The sequence below is a fragment of the Triturus cristatus genome, chromosome 2_2, assembly GCF_964204655.1.
Source record: "Triturus cristatus chromosome 2_2, aTriCri1.1, whole genome shotgun sequence".
Classification (NCBI taxonomy): domain Eukaryota; kingdom Metazoa; phylum Chordata; class Amphibia; order Caudata; family Salamandridae; genus Triturus; species Triturus cristatus.
The window spans coordinates 487,679,846-487,705,802 of record NC_140582.1 but is presented as its reverse complement, the minus strand read 5'-3'; the positions used below and the strand labels follow the sequence as shown (position 1 = coordinate 487,705,802).

General features: G+C 43.0%; 1 protein-coding gene across 4 annotated transcripts in view; it reads right to left on the bottom strand.

Annotated features, from left to right (window-relative positions):
- Window positions 1-25,957, bottom strand: part of INPP4B (inositol polyphosphate-4-phosphatase type II B) — a 2,419,090-nt gene that overhangs the window by 528,237 nt on the left and 1,864,896 nt on the right. The gene's annotated exons all lie outside the window — the stretch shown is intronic.

Genomic DNA, 25,957 nt, shown 5'->3' with positions numbered 1-25,957 from the left:
AGAGACACGTTTCTGCCCTCCTGCTGCTGAGCCAAGCTCGGGCAGGGAAAGGCAGAACAATAGGTATCCTGTCAGAGGGAGGTGTGACCATCTCCCAGACAGAGTTTAGTGTATTGGGGCAGGGTGGTGGTGCTTGCCAGCGCCACATAGTCTGTGTGCAGGGTTCACTTGGTGTCCTCCATGCACAGTCCAGTTCAAAACAGTTCAGGGAGCCGTTGGCTCCTTCTCTGGCGCGAAACTGGGCAAAGGACAGGGGCGTATCCACTCCCTTGTTCAGCCCTTCCTTAGGGAGGGATCTCTGAATCGTTCCAACCGTTTCCTAAGGGTATTTAAGGGCTTACCTGTGGGTGGGTCCCTAGATTTGTTGCGGAACAAGATTCATTTCAGACACCACTTCTTTTTTAACCGTCTGCCCTTTGCTGGACTTAGCTTTGGGATTCAAGGCTGCAACCGGGAAGACTCCTGCTGCTACTGATTTCATCACCCTGCTTGTCTGCTGCAATGTCCGTGCCTGTGCACCATACAGGAACCTTCAAAGAACTGTGGGCATCCAAGACACCTGAAGGATCTCCCTTGAAGTGAAGCAGTCACTTTCCTGCATCTGCAGGCAGCTCAACTAAGCTGACCGGTCTGCTGATCTTGGGCTCCAACTGACTACAAAAGGCTCAGCAACACAGGTGGTGGTTCTTCACATCCATCGAGGCCCGCCCTGTCCTCTCACCTAGTTTGAGGTCAGTATCCCTCGTCGGAGAAGCAGGAACCAAACCCCTGTGCACTGCATTAACTTGCAGTTGCACAGGCTTGTTGGCTTCCTCCCACCAAGATCTTCCGGCTCCAAGTAGCCCCAACCACAAGCATCTTCAGTGACCAAAATCTTCATCCACATCGCATCATTTGCACCGTGGGCTTGCATCTCTGGTGAGCTACTCGAGGTCCTCTTGCAACTCCAGTGCCTCCGGCCTTTGGGTCCTCTTGAGGGTCATCTTTAAATTCTTTGGGCTCCCTTGATTGCTGAGGGCCTGCCCTGACTCCCCTGCTTGTGGTGAGTCTCCTAGACCTTGCTGGTCCCGACATAGTACCTTCTTCAACTTCCACGCTGGTTAGAGTTGCCAAGGCTTGTTGGTGCTCCCGCCGGACACCGACCCCTCAACTCTTGACATCCAACATGGGACAGCTCATGAACTGCTCCTAGTCTTCCACAGTGTCGCCTGGTCCACACAGCTGCCGTTTCAAGGTCACCGTCAGCTCTCCTGCAACACTCAACATCGGGGGCATTCGTTTTCCGTGCCTCCTGGTCACTTCTGAGTGGCATAGACTCTGTCCTCTCTGCTTGCAGGTTCTTCACATCTTGAATCCACCTTTGGGTTCCACCGGACACTTTCACCTTCCCCAGCAGCTGCATCTTCCTGAAGTCCTCTCTTGGGTTGGACAGCGGTTTCAGACACCACTTCACACCTCTGCACCGGCTTCCCTGGTGTAGGTATCCTGGTTCCTAAGGCATCCACAGGTGGGGTGGCTCTCCAACCTTCTGTCTTCCACAGGGTTTCTTCAGGGTCCACTGGGAAGGGTCCTTCTTTAAAATTGCAACCGCGAATTACTCATTGACTTGAATTGAGCATGTGGTCGTGTTTCCACTCTGCACATGGCCTCCGTGGGGTTCCTGGGTACTTACCTTAGGTGGTTCCTTAGGTCCCACCCACATCTACGTCTTCTCAATATAGTCTTGACTTGAGCCGTGGTTCGCATACCACTATTTTAGTATATGGCCTGGTCTCCCCCTGGTGACTACTGAGTATTCCGTGCTACTTACCTGTTTCTATTAAAAAGTATTGCATGCATTGTGTATATCTCCGGCTAGGGGATATTTGCATGTGTTAGTGAGTGTCTTATAATAAATGCATATTTTTATAAATACACTGTGTGGTTCTTTTTCACTTATACCTATAAGAATATGTTCTGGTAAAACAAGCTGCTTTACAATCCTTCTGGAGTAAGCCTGAAGGATGCTCTCCACAGCTACCACTTAGAGAGATTTCTAAGGTTGTCTAAGACCACTAAAATCACCATAAGGGTTGTCATGGTTGGTGCAAGGTGCCCACTTACATAAGTGTACACCATATATCAAGCCAGCTTCTCACAGAGAGTCATGACAATTGCTTTATATGGAAGTACTACTAATAGCCTCTTCTTTAAGAATAGGGGGGCCTAGAAAAAAGAGCGTTCTATCTACATAAGGAGAATGCTTCTCTCAAATGTATTTATAATGTATTATTTTATTTGTTTTCAGTTTATAGTTGTTTTAATGAACACAGACTTAACCCATAAGGGTTTCAGAGCACAGTGTATTCAGAGCACGTGTGAGGAAAGTAGCTCAAACTCAACCTTTCTCTTTAGAACCAAAAATAGAGAAGTAGATAGAAGATAAGGAATGATACAGTGTGTAGACTGCAGTTACAATGTATAGTTATATACTATTTCAATATCTTACATACATAAAGCACATCATAGGGAAGTCCAAAAAGTCTGTAAGTAGCACTATTTGTTTTTCACATTTGTGCATTTGCAATACAGTGCATATGACCAAACTACACTTTTAGGGAGCAATTTACAATAGTGATTGCTTCCCTTAAACAAACAAGGATCATCTAGCACTTGCTTGAGTGCCTCTGGGGTGTACTTCTGGTCACAGTGCAGTTAACCAGATATTCCAAAGTGTAAATCAAAGGGGAATACATATGTAGACCAACCTCGTCTGGAAATAGGATTATGGAAAACGCGATATGACAAGGATCATGAAGTCAGATACTTGTTTTTGAAGAGTATTAGCAGACATTATTTGAAGATGGGGAGCAGGCTGTGTTTCTGAAGTGAAACGACATTACGGGCCTCATTACGATGTCGGGCGGACTCACGTCTCACGATACCACTATTACAATGCGATTGCACATGGTGCGGTCGCATACTCCCATTTCTCTATGGGAGCCTGTGCTGGGCCATAAACCGGCCGCAGCACAAGCTCTCATAAAGAAATGGAAGTGTTAATCCCTGCACCACGTGGCAGGCACCTCATGGTGCTTGCCACACGGTGCAAGATTTGACAGGGGGACACCATAGGTGCACCCTCAGCCCCCAACCGGAAGCCGCAGGGAGAAAGAGGCCCTGCTAGGGGCCTCGAAAGTCGCATTCCGACAGGCTTTTCATGTCAGAAAGCCCGACATGGAAAACCTGTGGGAAACAGACATTGTAATCCCGACGGCGGAAACGCCATCTTTAAGGGATTATACACTGTTCTGATGGGCTCCTTGAGCTCGTCAGTAGCCAGCTGGAATGATCAGTCGGTTTAACTTCCGACGGATGTCATTGTAATACAGCGGTCGAAAGTGAAACCTATGATGTCAGTCTGAAAGCCTCCGACCTCAGGTAGGAGGCTTTCTGACCAACATCATAATAGGGCACTACATGTTCTAGGGGCATGACCTGAGAAGGATCTGAAAAGTATTTTTTTTCCTGTAAAGTGTGGAGTGAAAAGTAAAGTTTGTTCTTCTTCGTAGCCATCTGAATCCTTAGAAGACTGAGATTTTGTCAAACTAGTTTTGCGATTATTGCTGAAGGCAGCCTGGTATCAGGGTGGATGTGGCTTCATAAGGGAGCAAGTTTAGGCTTGTCAGGTCCGGATTAATGTATATATTTTTTAAGTGATGGTTAGGAACTGAGCTTGTTTCAAGGGATATGTAAAAACATTACATTTAAAGTTGAAGCTGCTGAGAATTGAATCTCTCCTTGATTCCTCAGTTAAGCTGTTAGGAAGGATACTCCTAGAAAGACTTGAGACCTCGGCAACAGATAATTAAGTGTTTACTGACTAACAATTGGGTTTTAGGCCCGAAGTTTGTATCCGGGGGAAATGTATCAACCTTCATCTCATTGTGAGTAAATACACACTTGCAATAAAGGGTCATTTATTTTTGTGCTTCGCTGATCTCAGTAGTGCATTTGACCTTGTTAATCATACCAAGTTGTGGAAAATCTTGCCAGATTTTTTCGCTCCTTTAGTTATACCTTTTTAGCACAATTATATAGTCACTTGACTGCTCATGTACGTAATGAGGCTCATAGTGAGTGTACCCCAGGCCTTAGACTTATGAAAGGTATCTGCCAGGGGTGAGTTCTTGCACCACTCTTTTTTGCATTATATAATAACGGGGTGGATGCATATCTACAACAATTGCCCGCTGACACCCCGAAAATAGGTAATCACTCAGTCCCTGTCCTCCTCTAGGCCGATGATGTGGTATTATTATTGCGGACCGTCTATGGTCTCCAGCGACTGATAGAGGAATTTTCAACATTTATAGAGGACAATGGGCATGCGCTTAAATTTATCGAAAACGTATGTACTGGTGTGTGGTAACATGTCTCTAATATGAGTCTATGGAACCCCATTAGGAGATTATGAAAATGAAATAAGATCCACAGAGGTTATCTTGAGGTTCGCTGCAAAAATAGTGAGCAGACCTATTAATGAAATGCTACAAATTTATAAAAGTAAATGGTAAGTAGTGAAACCAATGGAGCAGCCTTGTTGGTTCATCACATGCTAAGCTGCTACAAACAATGGAGAACACATTTTTGTGTAGATTATTGGCAGTATCCAGTTCTACCTCGTCTTACATTCTGCATAAGGTATTAGTATCCTCCTTTTTAGATTCTATTCATATTAGTGTATTATTTACATGGCACAGAACATGGTCCAAAAAGGGGACCACGTTTACTAGGAAACCATTGAAGACTGTCTGGCCCTAGACTCCAGGGATAAATATCCGTGATTTGTGCATGTGAGTAGCCTTCTAAAGAGACTAGATGTGAATCCAACCTGCATTTTATATTATAGCAAGAAGGAAATAAAGAAGATTTTAATGGGCCAAAAAGAGGCCAAAAGAGGACTTAGTGAGAGTGCCAAATCAACTGTTAAGTGCTATATAAATGGTCATCTGCACAATGGCATTCAAGAGTATTGATCATTTGTAACTAATGTACAAGACAGGTTTTACCTTACTAGGCTTCGGCTAAATACTCTACACTTTAAAGTAGCGTTCCCACAAATGGGTGAATGAACAAAGAATCCACCTTAATGTCCATGTGACGGTCAAACTGCACAATCTACCCAGCACTTTATCCTATTTTTAAATTTTATAATGATATTAGGAAATGATTTTTAAAAGTTATTTTCTACAAAAAGATTGTTTTATTTTAATGAGACTTTAAACTATCTATACGAGCTAAGTACTGTGGAAGACTGTTTTGCAGTTACTAGATATATTATGTTTGCAATAAAGAGTAGGAAAGCATGTACCAATTTGGAGAATTTACTTTATGAGGTCGAATAAATTGATTACATCCAGGTTGTCCAGAGTAGTTAACCTAGGTCATATGAACGGAAAACCTGTAAATTCCTGCGCTCATCGTTTTACTGTAATACAGAAGGAACTCTTTTTTTTATTGTATTACATTTTAAATGATTTTATCTCATGAAATGTCTTGTTTTTACAACGTATGTATGTGTATATTTTATTAATTTCTTTTTATCCGAATAAAGATTGATTGATTGACTCAACTGGACTTTGAATAGGAAGAGAGGGATCTAAGTATAGGGCAATGCCAGAAAGGAATTGCATTTTTAGTAAGTGATATATTTCCAGGTGTTAGACTCATGAATTGTTATTGCTCACATTAATTAGATTTTGTACTCTGGCAAACGTTACAAGCGCAGCTAAGCACACTGAAATGCCAGGACAGTACTGGGGCACGAAAAGCACTCCTTTCAAAAAGGCTCAAACCTGCCCTGCTGCCTTCCTCTCCTCGTGCTCTCTCCTTCCATCCATCCATTCTCTCTTCCCCCTCTCCTCGCTCTTGTCTACCACTCTGATCACCTCCTTTCTTCCTTCCCTCTCCATTTCTTTCTCTCTCTCTCTGAAAGCCACCCCCCCCGTGCCCGCTGCAATTCATCTCTGTGGAAAGTGACAGAGGCACAAAGGGCCAGATGTACGACCCTATTTCGCATGCCCAAACAGTTTTGCGATCCCGTTTCCGCATGCAAAATGGCCCAGGGCCATGTACAATTCCTGAATAGCGAGTCGCAATTCATTTGCGACTCCCTATTTAGGAATTGTGAGTCGCTATTAGGAAGGGGTGTTCCGTTCCTAATAGCGACCGTAACCCCATGTAAGAATGTTTTGGGACTGCAATTGCTGTCGCAAAATACTCGCAAATTACCACCCTCTTCAAGAGGGTGGTAATGCACTCGCAAAAGGTATGGGTCCCCTTTCCCCTTTGCAAATGCAAGGGTAAATATGTTTTAAGGGCAGGAAGTGGTCCCAGGGACTACTACCTGCACTTAAAAAATAAAACGAAAACGTTTCAGTTTTTTGTCTTTTTAAATGCATCCCGTTTTCCTTTAAGGAAAACGGGCTGCATTTAAAAAAAAAAAAACTGCTTTATTTAAAAGCAGTCCCAGACATGGTCAGGCCACTATACCTGGGAGGGCCAGCCGTTCCTAATGGGCTCGCAAATTGCGAGAGGCTCATTAATATTAATGAGCCTCGCAATTTGCGACCCCATTGGGAATCGCAAACAGTGTTAAACACACTTTTGTACATGGCAAATTGCACCTTGCAAATTGCGACTCGCAAAAGAGTCGCAATTTGCGAGGCGCAATTTTACTGGTCGTACATCTGGCCCAAAGTGTGGCCCTGAGATATCAGAACTGGCCTCCAAGGGAAATGGCCGGTGGAAAATAAGGCTTGGTGATGCCCCCTTTTGTTGTGGGAAGATCAAGTTCACCTTCACTCGGGTGAGTGAGGTCCATGGAAAATAACATCTCGGGCACAAAAAAAATCTGAAATGGGCAGGTAGAGAAGATCTTGTAGAAACTATATCTTTGCTGCCTGTATGCAAAGATGTCCGCGTGCACAGGGTTGCAGTCTCTAAGGAAAAGATACACTGCGCAGCAGTAAATTAAAGCTTTATATCGCAGCTAACCCAAATCAAAAGCTTTAACTTCTCTCCATGAAATTTCAAGTCATCCGAATTAATATCCAGATTCAAAACAGGGCGCGGACCAGACACATATTCCGTGTTCAGAGTCTAAAAGGAGCTGGTGATTGAATACAGAAGTGCCTAGCCTGAGGAATATTGAATGTGTATTATTAGAAGGCAACTGTAATAACAAAATCGAAGTGGGGTGCTATATCTGCACGGCTGAGATAAGTTGAATGCAGTGGTTCAGCACTAAGCGGGTTGTCATTTCCCACTGTTCCATGGCTATAGGGTGAAGATAAACATGTGGGACCTCTTTAATACCACAATGGCCGCTCCAGGAAGCTAATGAGCACCACTGTTAAATGTAAACAGCAATATCAGACTCTTACAAGCCACTTGACATGCTTTGGATAAGCTCAATTTACATTATTTCAAAGTTCTCCTACTTGTGTAACACGGAAAGCCTATAAAGTTGTCTTTCTAGTTTGAGAATACAACTCTGAATATTACTGTGGTGCATGAAATGTGAGTAATGGGCGTGGATGTGTTCTAGTAGCAAAGTTGTTGGCTACAGAACTAGGAGAACTGACTTCTAATAACAGCAGGGGCGGCTCCTCCATTATGGCGGAGGAGTGTCCCCCTCCAGCTAAAAGCCAGCAGAGGTAAACGAAAAAAGTAAAATGATAATAAAACAATTTTATTATCATTTTATTTTTTGTCCTGCAGGCTGCTAGCCGAACCCAGGGAGGGGCGGGCCATCTATAATGACTCTGCAGCTGCAGCACCAGGGAAGAGGAGGGAGTGGTGGGCACTGCTAAGTGCGCAAGACAGTTTGCTGGCCGTCTGGGGCCAGGGGAACCATCATGCGCACTTAGCCTTTCTCCAACCCGAGCTGTGTTGTACTGTCAGCTGGAGAACCAACACAGGCTCCGAGTCCCTGTCTAATCACCAAAGCAGGGCGCTCAGACCTAACCCAGTGCTGCTCTCATGCTGGGAATAGTATTCCCAGCAGGAGTGGAGCACTGGGATTGGCATCTGGGAGCCTGCAAAGTGTGCAGCAGTTCCTGGACATCCGGGAGGCTCGGCTCGGAAGCAAGGCGGCGGCCGTCTGAGCAGCAAGTAAGTGCAATTATATATATTTTTAATTCCGTCTTCCATGATTTGTTTGGTTTGTATTCCCCAGCCCCACTACTACGCAATGTGAGCGGGCGCTACTGAATAACAGTGGTGTATTGTTATCTGCTTGCATTGAATTCTCCAGCCTTCACTTCTGGAGTTCTGTTGGTGGTGGTGCACGACCATAGACATTCTCCATGCCGCTCCAAGATGCTGTGCTCAGAGACAACCATCCCGCTAGAGGAGGAAAATGGGAAAGGCACTGCAACTGACAAGTTGCAATGACAAAATGGCAAGCAAAATGTAAAGAACATGCGGCTGTGGAGTCTGTAGAGAATGCAACCCTCAGTGTACTCTAAGCAAGAGCAGCATCAGGCTAAGTGACAAGGCTGAGACGGGCTTAATTATTATGAGCTTCTCATCTCCTAGTCCAGGCACCAGCTATGCAGGCATGCCCTGAACAAACAACAGCTGTGCCACCCGGAGAAGAGCGGGGCTGGCTGATAGAGGGGCAGTGAGCATAGAGAAGAGCTGCCTGAAGCTCAGGGATAGTTCAATGTGAAATTCCATCAAGAGGTTCAAGATTGGTGCAGCTTTTATTGCTGAACCTGATGCCTTTGCTGGTGCCTATATTCTTACAAGTGTTAGTAATCAGGGTTGAAGGTGTGCTTGTTTAGAGGCAGGAGGCACTGTCCTTTGTGTGTGAATGAATTGGTGGATGCCAGACAAGAGATTGTGAAATGGAAGTGAGAGGGGATACAGGAACGTGCCAGATAGTGTAACCTTCAGGTGCTGCTGCTGCTTTAAGTGTAGATCTTTGCAGCTGATTACTGTGGTGACTGCAACTTGGTTTTGTTTTTAGGGTGAAAGAAGGTGGTGCTAGGACTCATATGCATGCAGGTGACAAGTGTTAATGACAAACACTTTGTCATCTTTTGCAAAAATGAAGTTGTACACCATTAAGAAATTATTTCAACAATCTGGTCTGAACACTTCTTTATTCCCTTTTCTCCATATAAATCTGAAGGAGTCTGCTAATCGATACGAGTTAATAATTACCCATTCCTCAGAAGATCGCGCCCATTGATCACTGAGAACCAATTGTTGGGCTACCTAACAGCAGTTCTAGAAAGCCTGAATAAATATATTCCAAACTGTGGAGAAGCCTTTGGTCAGTAGGCCACCATTATGCCAGCACTTATGGATCCGTTTTTGAAATGTGACAGGGGCTTTGATCAAATCTCTGTTATCTTATTGTAAATCTATTTATTCTGGACTTCTATCTTTCCTGATTGAGATCCTAAAGAGGACCAAGAAGGCCAATGTTTAAGCATCTGAAGGCCTTGGAAAGAAAGCGCCCATCTCAGCAGCCAGTAGGTCCCTACACTGGTCACCAGTCTCTGCTTGAATTAAACAGAAAATTCCATACTTGAAATGTAAATGTCAGTAAAAGGCTAGCTCCGATTTTGCTTTGTGCTGAAATTGAACCTTACAACCCCGCCAAATAAGATTGTAGCAATGACAAAGCACTGTTAATTATCCGTAAATTTTGCCACTCCTTTCATTTCAGGCGCCTACAACATGGAACACTTATCCTCTGCTGGTTCGGCTAGCAGTCGAAATGTCTAGCTTAAAAAAGTTGTAGGCTAGTCTGTTTAAGCAGATTAATAAGAATACTGGCTATAAAAATGCAGTTAGTCGGTAGGACCCAACGTTATGGCCCTATGTCATGATTTTACAATCCATGTGGTTGTAAGGTGTGGGACACGAGAGCGAAGATGAAAGATCTTTGGTGCTAGTCATAATGTTGTTGCCCAGACTATTTTCCGGTCCATTAGTTTGTGAGGGATCATAAGCACTGCTTGTGTTTCTGCTACTAAGCGTCGAGAACAACCCATTCACATTTCCTCAGTGCTTCCACGTATGCAGGTCCCTGGTTTGGGCGGCTGAAGTGCTCCAATGCTCTGCTTGGTGAGTAAAACTTCCTGGCTTTATTCACCCTAAATACACACTCCACTCAACATGAACTCTTCAATCACCATTCAACTACCTGCCACCTTCCACCATGCACCTTGTTTCCACCTACCATCCTTTTAATATTCTTCCTTTATTCTCTGTCATTCATGTATTTGGGCCAGATGTCCAAAGGCCTTTTGCATTACCTAACGGGCCGAATTGGAAATTCAGCCCGTTAAGAAATGCAAAAACCCCTTTTCCTATGCAGAAACTGGCACATGCATCATGCTAGGATTTTGCGAGTCCTTAATTGCGAATATTAAGGATTCGCAATTATGGACAGGCAAAATCCTATGCATGTAGGAATCGCTATAATAATAGCGATTCCTACACATTCCTTATTTGCGACTCGCAAATAGCGAGTCGCAAATAAGGAATAGCTTCCCATTCATTCCTATGGGCCTGTAGCCCCATGGAATGAATGGGAAATTGCAAGCGCAATTTGCGAGTACCAATTGGTACTCGCAAATTGCTCATGCAATTTCAAGGGTGCAAGGGTATCAAAAGGACACCCTGTTGCACCCCTGAAATTGATCTGTGCACAAATGTTGCGCACACACATGTCCCAAGGACATGTGTGTGTGTAACCAACAACTTTGAAAAATGCACTTTAGTGCATTTTTCAAAGTTTTTTCAAATTACCATGAAGTTCAACTTCATGGTAATTTGTGCCCCTAGTAGCGAAATCGCTACTTCAAAGTGGTTCTTGCATTGCATTTAAGGAATCGCAAAATGCGCTTCCTTAAATGCAATCGCAATTTGAGAACTCGCAATTTATTGTGAATTCTCAAATTGCGAGGGCCTTGACCCTTGTTGCATCGCAAAAGCTAATTTTGCGATCGCAAACGGCCGATTTTTGCGAATCGCACCGTTTGCGATCGCAAAAAGCTTTGATGCATGTGCCAGAAAGTCTTTTAGGGAATCGCAAAATGCGATTTCTACACAGTAATGAGTAGGACATCACAAATAGGGATTTCCTATTTGCGATTTCATAGCACATTTTCAAAGCATTTCCTAAAAGTCAATGGTGACATGTGCAATTTGAAAAAAGCACCCTAAGATGCTTTTTTTCAAAGTGTAATAGAGCCCACACATGCTTCTAGTGCATATATGTGCTCTACATGTGCACCACTACGGGGGGCTTATGCCCAAGTAATCCTTGGTTTAGCATTTCCTAAATAGAGATTTCCTAATTGGAAATCGCTATTTAGGAAATATAAAGACGTCCCATTAGTACTAATAGCATGGGATTTCTTAATTGCAATTTCCTAATAGCGATTCCTACTCTGTGGAAATCAGTAATTTCATACATATAATTTTAGATTTCCTAAATAGCGATTCCTATGGAGTCACTATTTAGGAAATGCTAAATTGCATTTTTGTACATCTAGCCCTTAGTCTCTAATTACCATTTCTCTTCTCAATCAACATTCTGCCTCTGTTTGCTATTCACCCATGATATACTCTGAATTCACCAGTCACTATCATCCTTCATTTACTAACCATCTGCCATTTGTTTAAAAGCATGTTGTAAAAAAACACAGCTACTGGCTTTGCCAATGCTTGTAAAATATTTTGTTTGCCTTTTAATAGAAGAAAATAAGGATTGGCTTATTTTTGCCTCTGTATGTTGATTATAAAATTGGGTCTTTGCTCTGTTTTCTTAGTTCCTAGTCAGTGTGCCAGTCTTTGAGGACATTGTTTGGTGGCAGGGTGAGCAACCATAGAATGCTGTGATAGGGGGTTTTCATTCATGGTACAGTCTGAGCAGACAAAGACTACGCTTGAGTAGAACAATGCTCCTGGTGGGGGTTTTGAGGTAATTAACTTTACATAACTGTGATTGGATGTAGTGCTTAAGTTGTGCAGGGAGTTGCAGTTGGAGGGGTTCCATACTCATTTTTGCACACTGGGACTTATTTTTCATTATCAGATTACTTTGACCAAGTGCAAGAGAGAAATGGGCAGAAAAGAGAGAAAGACGGTAATAAAAGAGTGTAAGGAATTGGGTTACTGGTTGACTTGGTTGTGTGCACTGGTCAAGTAATGACCACAATCCTTGTCAGGATGAGGAGCAATCCAATCCTAAATGAACCAGTACTTTCTGTCCCTGAGGCTCAAGTCAGGAGGCCAGCTAACTTGCCCTTAGAGTCACTCTCGGGTCCTGGGTTCAACAGCTGCAGTTCCAGTCCTTCTCATCCAGGCAAGAGGGCAGCAAGTCAGCACAGCAGGGCAACAGTCCTTCAGAGCAGAAGTCCAGCAGAGTGGCAGCCCCTTCAGCAGCACAGCAGTCTTTCGTCCTGGCAGAGTATCCATAGGTCCAGAAATGTACTGAAGAGTGGGTGTCTGAGATTCACAAGGTATACCCAGTTGTGCCTTTGAAGTGGGGAAAAGCTTCTAGAGGCATGCCTTAGAAGTACACAGGTGCCATGTCCTCCTGGGCCTGTCTCCAGACTAGCTACAGGGGGTATGCATCCCTTTGTGTGGAGGCAGGACACAGTCTATTTAAGTGTAAGTGGGGCTGTGACAAGCTCCTCCATCCCATCCCATCCTGTCAGTTCTGGCCCATCCAGGTACACCTAAGCCCCTATTGTATGTGACTCTCTAGGAGGAATACACAAAGAACAACTATCAACTTTAACTAGTCATGTGACCCAGTGACAGGCTGCAGGCACCAGATGGCTAAGGTAGGAAAATGCCAGATTTCTAAAAATGTAGTTTTGAAAATTGTCATGCAAAATTCAACTTCACCATAAGTTAGGAATTTTCAGTACAATTCCACCAAACATGAACTAGTTATGTGCGCCCATTTTGAAATTACAGTTTACTAAATGTAGTAAGATAACTCCAATGCTATCCTATGGGAAATAAGGCCTTGCAGAAGTGAAAAACAATTTCGTTTTTCACTACCAGGACATGTAACACTTAAAATTAAAAGCACATGTCCCACTATTTAAATACATTGCACTCTGCCCTGTGGGCTGTCCAGTGTCTAACCCAGGGGTGACTTATATGTATTAAAAAGGAAGGTTTGAGCCAGGTAAGAGGTTTATTTTGCCAGGTTGACATGGCAGTTTAACACTGCACACACAGGCCTGAGACATGTTTACCGTGCTACTGAAGTGGGTGGTGCAATCAGTGCTGCTGGCCCATTAGTAGCATTTAATTTACAGGACCTGTGCACAGGGACTTAACACAACTAAATATGTCAATTGGTTATAAGCCAATCTCACCATGTTTTAAGGAGAGAGCACAGGCACTTTAGCACTGGTTAGCAATGGTAAAGTAAGCAGGCACTTAAAACCAGCAAAAACAAAACCAGCAAACAGGAGGCCAGAAGTCAAAAAGTTAGGGGGTATACCACTCCAAAGATACCAGGTCTAACAGAGATGGACAGTGATAAATGCAGAAAACTGGGATAACGAAGAATTTGCAACGATGAGATAAAGGGCCAGGAAGTGCTGGATTGTGGGGGGAAAAAATGAAAGGTGAATTCTAGAACAACCAGCCTTGTAGTCGGTAAGGCTGGAGTTCGGATCTAGCTCTTTTTTATTTGTTTTCAACAAATTCAGCACGCCTTTGATGTTTCTTTAAAAACATAGTTTAATTGTAGCTCATCTACTTTGAATTAAGGGCGGTAAAACCTGCACAAACCCACCTTTTGTATCACTTTACATTTGGCACTCAAGTATTTTTACACGATTCTATATGGTGTTATCTGTTAGGAGTGATGACATGAGAGAACTTGTTGCCTGTCAAATGAATATCTAAAAAAAAATAAAAAAATTGCAACTTTCTTTGGTGCCGACGGATACTTTAAAATCTTGACTATAGGCCCGTTTTTTCACCCGATCATTCCTTTCATCAATTGGGGAAACTCTAAATTTGGCAATGTGCAAGTTCAAAAACAATGATGGGCACGTGAGGAATTTGCGATACATGGGAACAAATTGCTCTGTACACGGTTACTGCCTGCCAAGCCATCATGAAAGCTCTGCGCACTAATGTTTAAAATCACATTCGTATTCCTAATATACCGGTAGACATGTAATCCATCGCATTTCTCTGTTAGAGCCCTTTTAGTCTCAGCAGGAGGCGCCCGTCTCTCTGCAAACTTGTCTGAGAGGAGATAATGGATGGTAATGCACCTGCTGCACAATTTATAGAAGATGGACCATTAAAACATAAAGCAGCAAACGGGGCCTTTTCCACGACTTATGATTTTCTTTGAACATATTGACATTTATTATAGTCCCTCGTTTCCGCCACCAATTTATTTTCCTCGTCCTTTAAAAATGGATCATACAGTGTTGCCTTTGAGTTTGTTGTGATGCGTTTTCTATGAATATGTTATTGTTCGATCACAAACATAGGTTTCTTTTTCTGTGGTCCATTTCTTGATGTTGCTCTGTTCCTATTCATCAGCTCGGGGCAGCCCCAACCCAAAGGGCTGGTTTCCAAGCAACTGCATTTGCCTTTCACTCACGGAGCGCGGGAACTCTCCTTAAATGTCTCTTCGTCAACAATACCCGCAGTGAAACTTTGAGGAACAAACCTGCATATTGACAGCTGGATGGATGGCAGTTAAACCTTTCGAACGGAACCGGCAACCGTTCAACCTGTTCTCATGGAAGGACATATTTTTTGTTAGTAAGAAATGATAGTTGACATTCCAAAATACATTGTAGGGATTCAGAAAAAGAAGTGCTGTATCCCCTACAAAGGCACTTACGACAAATGCAGGTCGCAATCTCTGAATGCACATCGACCACACACCGTGTCACCTGTCAAATAAATCTTGAAACGAAGTAGAGAACCATTTGGAAAAAACATAAGCTTCTTTGACATGCAGACACAGACACAGCCCAGGAAATCTTCCTTATTTATTTTGAACTACTTCTTGTGTTCTTAATTTAGATTCCAGTATGTGGGTATTGATGGAGCTACAGTCTGTTGCCAAACAGCAGATTGCACAGGAAGGGCAAACCCTCTCATGCATAGGGGTGCACTTGCAGAGAGCTGACCTCCACACCCCAACTGTCAATGTGCCTGGGTGGGCGACATCAGCAAAAGCGCTTAATGTCCTGCAGTCTGTGAGAAGGATGCCATTATGGACCCATAGCCTGTGGCCAGTGTGTGCTTTTGCACAAACATACACTAGTTCCTGGACTACAGATATACTTACATGTGAAAATGCAGCACCAACTTGCCAGAGGAGGAAGTAGACCTTGCCGTGCTTCCTGTACTGTGCTGGCTTCAGAGGAATGCTCTTATCTGCATGCATCAGTTGTTACTGTCATACACAGTACAGGTTTGATACACATCATCAAGTCTGATGTGTGTCCTCATAATACTTAACCTATCACCTCCTTCAAGATAATGAACCAAAAGTTACTTCTCAATTACTTCTGTGGTGGGCAGTGGAACCAAGCTGCACCCAACTAGGGGTAATTGGGTCTTGGTTTGCTCATGTCCTGGTTCAGAGAGCACCTGGCTTGGCGGTTCAGGCAGGGCTGTTCCTAATGGAGGAGGACCAAGGCTGACTTGCATATGACTCAGTCTTATCTGAGGTGTCACAGTGGGCAAACAAATTACAGGTTGGAATACTATCCAAGCTCTTGCCAGTGGGTAGAATATTTCTAAGCATTTCTCCCATTACCTTTTGTGTATATGCTGTTTGGGGCTGGCACTGCTCTACCATACATCTTTGCACTCACAAGGTCAGGTATTCAGCCTACTTCTTGGATTACATCACAACAAATTTGGGGTACCAAGAGGTAGGACTATGGCTCATCATTTTAATGTTGACATAGTTCTGCTTACCAAGTAGGCCAGGTCTTAAAATGTAGACTTAACTAGCTTTTGATGCTCATGCACACCTCAAACATCTGGAGGGTACAGAAGGCCTTCACACTATCACAAATAAACATTTAGAATTGGATGTGAGAGAACTACATATTAGGCATGGAGATTGAGATCATAAATACTGGGCCTAAAAGTCATTGCGGCTCTCCCACTCGAAGGACTATCATCTAAGGATCCACTCCCCTAGTTTCACCTTCCAAGAAGTCAAGAACATAACAGTTGCTGGAGCAGAGTTTTCTGTTGAAAATGTATTGAGTTTTAAGCTCCAGTTTCGTTTATATGTTATGATTAAAATTACTAATTTGTAATCACTAAATATTAGTTTTGTTAAAAGTCAAGATTAACCAACATTACTAATGAGAGAAACTACACGTGGGAATGCATATATGTTGCTTAATAATAATGTGCAATTTAATTAAATGAGTGTCGCAAAAGTGCTATTTGTTTCGAGTTTGCGCTTTTAAAATAACGTGTACTAATGCTTTTTTGTGTTGCAGACGGCTAGGTAACTACATACACATAAGGGTATTAGTGGGGATTAACACTGTATAATCATTTTGATGTAGTAACGTTGTTTTGTGTTTCTTTTAATTAAGATGGTCCGTTTAGGCCTAAACAAAGATGGCTGCTATTTACAGCCTGCGCTCGAGTGATTGAATTTTGACGAGAGGCCTTGCTGAACATGGTTGAAAGTCACCTGACCACAGCCTCTGCCTGAATTAAAAGTTTCCGTGAGGACAGCAGCTCTGGGCATGAATCCAATTGTCCTTGGAGGAGAATTAAGCCACAATGAACAATGATAAATCTGCGGTGGCTCTGCTATGGTACCAAGGAAGAGCATTCATAAAAGTATCGCTTGCAAACTCGAGTTTCCTTTTTCCGTGTTTTTATTTTTGTGATTTTTCCTGAGCGGAGGTTTTCTAAATGTTACCAAGTGACATCCTTTCCTGCTCGCTCTGTTCAGCGGCTCAACGGATATTCAGAATTTGTTTGTAACTTTTATTTTGTTATTTTTGTTATAAATATACTAGACTAGAGAGGGTCCGTGTTCATTGCGTTCGTTGCGTTCATTGCATTCGGGATTTTGAGGCCACTTCTTCCTGAACCTATGCTGAGGACGGCAGCTCGAGAGACTTTACTGAGAGACCTGTCCTGACCCATTTAGCTAGAATAGGTAACTATGAGAATAATGATTTTGCTATTGATTGACTTTCATTTTGAACTAATTTAGAGAAAAAAAATGATCTTTGTTTGAATTCCAGTGTCGGGTGGTTATTTCTTTGTCATTTATTGAGTTTCAAATGTTTTTCCTATGTTTTAAATCATAACTCAGGACAATATCTTTATGGTCGCATTGACCTCGCTTTAGATGCAGATTGGTTTAGGTTTCCCTCCTATATTCAGTGTGGATAGAGTAATAGTATGAATTTTAGTGTGATGGGCCCTAGCGTATGATGAGTGTATGTGCGTGCGACTGTGGATTTACTCTGTCCGTGGAAGTAGGGAGAATTTATATGCTTCAATCTGCAGCACAGTCACATGGAGAAAAATCTTCCTTTGAACCCAACTGAAAAATATTTATCCTTTGCACTTTTTCCAAGGGATTAGGCTTTTGCAGTTACATGTTCATATCTTCTGGGATACTGCACCAGCATTTATCTTGACCTTTCCTTGCAGCAAATTCAAAATTCACACAACTATGTTCCCCACGTGAACTTCGGCTTTGAACCAAACAATCAAGAGCGAAACCGACCTTATCCCGCTTTCTTTGGCTGACGCATACCTCAATAGCCCAAACTCTGATTAACTAACCATATTTTTGTACCCTTATATTCCCAAAAATTTCTTTGTTCTTCTATTCTTCTACCCACGACAAACTGTCCCTAAACTATGAGAAGCACAGACTCTTTAACCCGAGTACTCTCAAGATAAAGAGTTCCAAGCTTTGAAACTCCCTACTACAGTGAGTGGCTAAGACTGAAATGGATTTTCACAATATCCCAAAGGACTGAAACTCACTGGTTCCAGGTAACATAAGGATTGCACAACGATCCTTGGGTACTGTATATTTTTTTCCAAAGTTCATCGATACTGCCTGATATTTAGGATTGCTCAATAAAACCTAAAATTTGACTTCTTAGAAACTTGTTGTGCATTGTTCATTTGTCCATGATTCTGAGGGTGAGGAGGGGGTAGAGAATAAATGTGTGAGAGTAGAAATGTGCGAGTAGGGTGCAATGCGTAAGGTGTGCCTCTTCTGTTAATGAATACTTCCTTTCCTAGTAATTTTTATTCCTTTACTAGTTTTGTTTACAACTAATTCTAGGAATATTATGAGTGTTGTATGCTATTTTATAGATTTAATGGCATATGTATTGGAACATAATTCAAAATTAAAATAAGTGAGAAATAATATTCTTGCCCCTCCGTACAGGTACAATGGTCTGGAGTGAATACGAGGGGGTGGGAGTGCTCTAAAAATACCCTAGATAAATACAAGGGAAATGAATAATGGCATGCTCTTTCCTAAAAGTAGAGGCACTCTTTGTCATGTTAGGAATCCAGTGAGAGGCTGCTATTTCCATATGCAGCAAGTGAAACCACATTCATTGCAACAAAAGAGGTGCAATGCCCTTCTATAACACCTTCCCCTGCCAAGCCCACAAGGAGATGACAAAAAATGGTTAGTTCATCAGTACTATGTCTGGATATGTGAGCCCAGATATGCAAACACTAGCTGCGCTAACACTGGTGGTGAATACTCTTCTACTTGTGAGTAATTCAAAAAACCCTGGACTGCATCTACCAGAATACAGTGGGCGAACTGGTACTGACTGCTGGCAGTGTGATCACTCTCTAACCTTGATTGATAAGCTCCTTCAGGGGGTATTTGTTTGATGAGCCATGAGATGCGCCTGCATACTTTAGCGTGGAACTTTTCCTCATTCACACTGAGTAGTATTTCAAGCATCCTCAAATCTACTTGCTGCTTTCTGCTGAAGAGGGGCAGGATCCTAAAATACGTCTCCAGACATGCAAGCATTGGCTGCACCAACACTTGCAGGTAAAAAAGACAATGAACTGTAACTAACAGAATGGAGAACTGGTGTTGTTTTGCTGGGATTGTGCTCTCACCACCCTTGATAAGGCAGTACCAGCCAGTATTGTTTTATCCATGCAATCCATGGCTATGTTCTTTTCCATTTTCACATTTCTTATCTGCATTGTCAAAACAGACAGTGCTGCCACGAGGAGGTATTCCATCTTGAAAATTAAATCCACTATTTGCCAGAAAAATATCAGCCCAAACGTTTCAACTGCTCTGGCCACAGAAGAATAAATAAGGGTCAGAAAGCTGACACCCCAGATGCAGACATGTGAAAGTTATCTCTTACTGGATTCATTTCCTCTGTCATTTAGGACTTCGGCAAAAATACCAACATTCAAGAAATGCTACAAAATAAATGCGTTTTAAAGAAAAGAACTAGAATGCTTAAATCAACAAAACTTAGAGCTTTGCTTTGAGTTGGGTAACATTACATTTACCATACAACGTTTACCACTGCCATGGTTTGGTGACAACAATAAACAATATTAAAACCATATGGACTAAAAATATGAATGCAACAATATTTAAAAAAATGGTTCCATTTCTCATGGCGCATAAAGAGAACCAGGTCTTACGGTTTAGTGGAAAAATGCAACCACCATAGGGATTTTTCATGACCCAGTGGTTACAGTTTCAATCCTTGGCAGGTTCATTCAGCCTTCCCTGACGCTGCTAGAAAGAACAGATTTAACATGATCAGCCGTGCCCTGTGCAGGTAACAGCGGTGCGCGGCCTATACAAATACATACCATGCTGTGTTAATTCCCATAGCCAACAAGATGACTCAGCGGGTTAAGCACAACTATGGCAATGTAGCAGTTAGTCTGAGCTACAGTAAGCACTCTGAGAGGCAGAAGCAGGGTGCAAGATTCTCAAATTAATTAGGTAGTTTCTTCTAATCCACGCTTTTGTGCATTCTAGGAGTGACAGAGTTGGATGATTAAAGAGAGTAACAAATATGGTTTATTTATTTCTGACATTTGTTAAGCGCGAACGAATACCCGTAGGCGTCTCGGCGCTAGACCTTAGCAGCTGTCTTTCCCCGAGGTATGGGTAACATCGGGAGATCATGGGCACTATCATTGGTTAAACAGCCAAGTTTTCAGTTTCTTCCGAAACTGTAAAAGTGAGGGGCAGGTTCTAATATGTTGAGGTAGAGTCTTCCATAACTTCGGAGCCGCGACTAGAAACCGACGGTCACCCCAGGACACTGTTTTGGAGCGCGGAACCACTAGTTGGTTCAGAGTTATAGATCAAAGCTTTCTAGCCGGTCTGTAAGGTATAAGCTTGTCCTTAAGGGGGCATGGTCCTTGATCGTGAAGCGCCTTATAGACTATACAAAGTGATTTGAACTTGATCCTGTTTTGGATAGTCAACCAGTGGAATGTTCTTATGGTGTCAGCGATAGGTGCAAACTTAGGTGTTCTGGACAGGAGACGTGCTGCTGCATTTTGTATTGTCTGCAGTTTTTTTGTTACCCTGGCTTGGGCATTTAAAAAAAGTGAGTTGCAGTAATCTAATGATGAGAGTACTAGAGAACTGACCAGTGTTTTAGCGGCAGTGTCTGGTAAAAAAAGGAATGATTTTCCTTATCATTCTGAGTTTATGATGGGATGTGGATGCTACTTTGTTTGCATGTGCCATGAAATTAAGGTGATCGTCAAAAATGACTCCCAGATTCCTGACCTTGGGGGTCGGGCTGGGGGGAGTAGCAAAGGAAGGTGGCCACCAGGATACAGGCCAGATTGGGGAAAGAGAACCAAAGATGACCACCTCCGTTTTATCGGAGTTAAGTTTCAGACAGTTACCTGTCATCCACTCTCCGATTGCCACCATTCCATTTTTAAAGCGCTCTGCCACCTCCGGTCCGTCGCCTTTAATGGCCAACACCAGATGCGTATCATCAGCATATGAGGTTAGGCTCATCCCGAATGCTTTGATCACACCTGCAAGGTCCGACACATAGATATTAAATAGTGTCGGACTGAGGGAGGAGCCTTGAGGAACCCCACACGGAAGTGAACGCTTGGCCGATTGATATGGCCCCAGTGTAACCACTTGCGTTCTATCGGCCAAGAAGGAGGAAAGCAGGTCTCTCGCAGTGTGGTGAATCCCCATCCTTCCGACACGGTCCACCAAGATCTTATGGTCGACCGTGTCGAAAGCTGCCGAGAGGTCTAACAATACAAGTAATGCTGTCCCTCCCTGGTCACGGACAATTCTGATGTCGTCTGCTGCCTTAATGAGGGCGGTTTCCGTTCCGTTATACTTTCGGAAGCCAAACTGTGTGTCATCCAGTAGCTGATGTTTCTCTACGTACTCTGATAGCTGCTGGTTCATGGCTTTCTCCGTCACCTTAGCTAAGAAAGGGAGGCTTGCTATAGGTCTGTAATTCTTTAGTTCCTCCTTATTTAAGTTGGATTTCTTAAGCAGGGGTTTAATTAGTGTGTTTTTTAAGGAGTCTGGGTAAGTCCCAGAACTCAAGAATGTGTTACAGACATGAGTAAAAACTGGAGCAGTTACATCTATCACATTGGAAAGCACTGAAGAAGGGCAGGGGTCCAGGGCCGATCCGGTTTTAATAGACATGATAATGGTTTTTGTTTGATCAGTGGCGAGAGGCTGAAAACTGGACAAGGTGTTTCCTGAGGTGGTTTGAGAGGTAGAAGCTCTGGAGGTGTTAGTTGTTGAGATGAAAGCTTGGTATATATTGTTGACTTTAGAATAAAAGAATTCAGACAATGCGTCGCATAATGGTTGAGACGGGGACGGATTTAAATCTGGTACATTGCCAGATAGGGTTTTAGTAATATCATATAATTGCCTACCAAAGTTTTTGGCTTTTTCAATTTGTTCTGAAAAGAAAGTTTTTTTGGCAGCAGTAATCATAGTTTTATAAATGGTTAAAGATTATTTATATTTAATCTTGCTTTCATTATCGTAGTTTCTACGCCATTGCCTTTCCCTGTTCCGACTCAGTTGTTTTTGAGTTCGTAATTCCTCTGTGTACCACGGGGCGGTTGGTGTGCTTCTGTTTCTAGAATGGAGTTTAGTAGGTACTAGGTGGTTCGTGGCAACACCTATCCATTCATGAAATTGACAGGTGGCGGTATTGGGTTCATCAGATATCTCTGGGCATGTTTTGTCCAGTAGTAATTTTAGTTCGGTATGGTTTAGATTCTTCCATACTTTAAAAGAGCCTGGCGTGATACATGTGACCTTCTTCCTCCATTGTTCCTTGATAGTCAGGCCGCTGAATATGGCGAAATGATCAGTCCATGACATAGGAAGAATGTTTATTATGTGCAGGTCCTCTACGTTGGAAAATATACCATCCAATGTATGTCCTGCCTGATGGGTGGAAGAGGTGACCAGTTGTCTGAGGCCCATTGTATCTAGGTCTGATGTAAGGGCGGCAGTATCTCTGTCATTTTCTAGTTCTAAGTGGGAATTCATGTCGCCCATTATAGTTGTGGAGTCGTCCGTGGCTATCAATTCAGTTATCACGTGTAAGTTGGTCAGGAAAGCTGCTCTTGACCCAGGGGGGCGATAAAGGAGAACTCCCTTAAAGTTGAAAAGAGCTGTGAACTTTATGTCGAAGTGCATGGCTTCACATGATGTACTGGGAATGGGTGATGTTCGGACCTCGAACCGGTCTCTTGTTATAATTGCCAGACCCCCTCCCTTTTTACCGACCCTGTCCTGTCGATAGGCTTTATAGCCAGGAGGCAGTGCTACCACTAGATCAGGGGCTGATGCATCATCAGTCCACGTTTCGGTGATGTAGAGGGCATCTAAGTTGTTGTCAATAACAAGGTCCGCTATTTCTTGTCTGTGTTTGCCCAATGACCGTGCATTAATGAGGGCCATAAGAATAACCACCTCATTAACATCGTTTTGCAGTTTAGGCTGGGAATTCGCATTGTTAATGAAGATCGTGTTGTTACAGTGAGGGCAGATAAGGCTGATGACCTTAGGTATTTGTAATAAGTTGTGTTTGGTGCATCGAAATGAGGGGGTTAGTTGGAGCTTCATCAGGGCCATACGTGAGTAGGCTAACTTGGGATATGAGGGGGCTAGAGCAGGGTTCTTGGCCCTGGGCGCGGGCCAGGCGCGGACGGGCGCAGACGGGCTTGCCTTTGGCGCGCCTTCGGCGCGCCACCGGCGCGCCCGCTGCGCCCGCCCGCTGCACGGACGGATGTTCATGCCCTTATATCCGGCGTGAGGAGGGTGGGAGGCGGCCAGCATCTGCAGCGCTACCCCTCCCTCACCCAAGATGGCCGAACCCCTTCTCCCCAAGCGCCAGGAACTGGGAGCGAGCGCTGGGAATCGGGCTCGAGGAGCGAAGAGACGTGCAGGTAGGTTTCCCTTCTACAAACAATGCACAGGATGCAGTTAAAGTGTTTAAAAAGTATTCATAATTAAAATACAAACGGAGCAAAACCCCCGGCTTCCGCCTCAGGGGAGAGACATCTAAAAGGTCAGCGCGTAGCGCTGTACAGCTGATTAAGTACTCTGGGAGGGCGGGAGGCGGCCAGCATCTGCAGCGCTATCCCTCCCTCACCCAAGATGGCCCAACCCCTTCTCCCCAAGCGCCAGGAACTGGGAGCGCGCGCTGGGAATCGGGCTCGAGGAGCGAAGAGACGTGCAGGTAGGTTTCCCTTCTACAAACAATGCACAGGATGCAGTTAAAGTGTTTAAAAAGTATTCACAATTAAAATACAAACGGAGCAAAACCCCCGGCTTCCGCCTCAGGGGAGAGACATCTAAAAGGTCAACGCGTAGCGCTGTACAGCTGATTAAGTACTCTGGGAGGGCGAGAGGCGGCCAGCATCTGCAGCGCTACCTCTCCCTCACCCAAGATGGCCGAACCCCTTCTCCCCAAGCGCCAGGAACTGGGAGCGCGCACTGGGAATCGGGCTCGAGGAGCGAAGAGACGTGCAGGTAGGTTTCCCTTCTACAGACAATGCACAGGATGCAGTTAAAGTGTTTAAAAAGTATTCACAATTAAAATACAAACGGAGTAAAACCCCCGGCTTCCGCCTCAGGGGAGAGACATCTAAAAGGTTGTGATTATGCCCCATGCTAGGGTGTTTACTTTCCCCTGTCTGGTCCCAATTTTAGATTTGCATTTTCCTACAATGAATCAAACTAATGACAAAGTCCTTCACAGTACTTGTTTATCACCAAAGCAGGAGTGTGAACTTAGTTCCATCTCTACATTAGCACATCATGTTGAGACACATGCTGGGAATATTGTAGCTGTTTTGCTTTTTGGCGTTTCAGAAACCCTGGGTAGAGAAGGCAAACCTTTCATTTTTTATACCTATATGAGCGGGGGCACCCTTTGTACTAGACATAGCTTCATAGTGTGTCTAGGTACTTAGCTCCCAGCAGACTTGGTAACCGGGCAGTCCACAAACCCAAACATAACCTAGAGATGTGATAAGTGGCAAATCACAATGCTTATGAATGAGATCACACTCCTATCTCCAGGAGAGGTCCTATGAAGACAGCCTTTCTCTCCTGTGACAGATCATATACTACTTTCTGGTGGGAGATCATTGCAGACCACACATATATCTGAGCACACGTAGTGCTGCTGTTCTACCTTGGTATTCTTGATTGAAAGAATAAAAACCTGTGTGTTAAGAGAAGAGCAACCATCCCAAAATTGAATTTGGATCCAAGAATTATTGTATCCAATAGAATGAGCCATTCAACCAAAACTGACTCTCTTACTGTCTACCAATGGACCCCTTTAATAACAAGTGAACAAAAGTTGCCTTTCCTATGAGAAATCAAGTGTGAAAGTAATTCCTAACTAGACCAATCCCATTGAATCATGTTAGGCAAACTGTATGCCTTAACTAGGTTTTACAAATATAATGTAAAACACATCCATTGGAAATTGAAATAATATATGAAATTATGAGCTAATTTTGGTGCAGCTCAATCTCTTGCTTTCATGATGTTTTACAAAAAGCAAATGACATGTGCGTGGTGGCTTTTTGAGAAACCCTTAAAGCCTCAGTTTAATTACTCGAGCTGGTGGAAGACAGCATAGCAATATTTTCATATTGCTCATATGCTTTAGAAATGATATCTTTTTAATTTCACTTCATTACACACTTCTGTCATTTCAAGGTATTGCTAGAAAAGGATATTATTATTATTATTCAATTTACTGGTAATCAATTTTCCGTACTCAGAAGTATGGCACAATATTTTGCATTTGCCGGGATTTGATTCTGTAAACTTTAATCCCTGAATAGGACAGTCGAAAGGGTTGACTCATTCAGTCATCTTTAAAGCAGTGACCCATTACTTCGACTTTGAAAGAAAACATTGACAAATGGAGCTAATTTACAAATGTAAATCTACATGTGTAGATTTATTACAAGTAAATTTCTTCTTACTCTTTTGAGTGACAATACGACTTTGGCCTATTCACAAAATTCGAGTGTTAAGTTACTCAAAGGTGTGGAATTACAGGTTCCAATAGACGTGGAGCCAATGCACGAGAGTAAACACACTACTATTAAAAAAGGACAGTAGTAAGTCCAGCACTAAACATGCCCAACCACTAATACTGCAGCATACTCTCATAGAAAATAATGGAGTTAGAGACTTGAAATAGACCCTCGATAGGAACTTATGTTAAATTAAATGACATTATTTATAGTAACTAACAATATACATAAGTGTAATTTAATGAAAAAAAAGTAAAAATGAAACTTTTTTGTTCAACATTTTAATATCCTTTTTTGAGTTTAAGATTAATGTAAAAATTGTTTATAATTAAATTAGTTT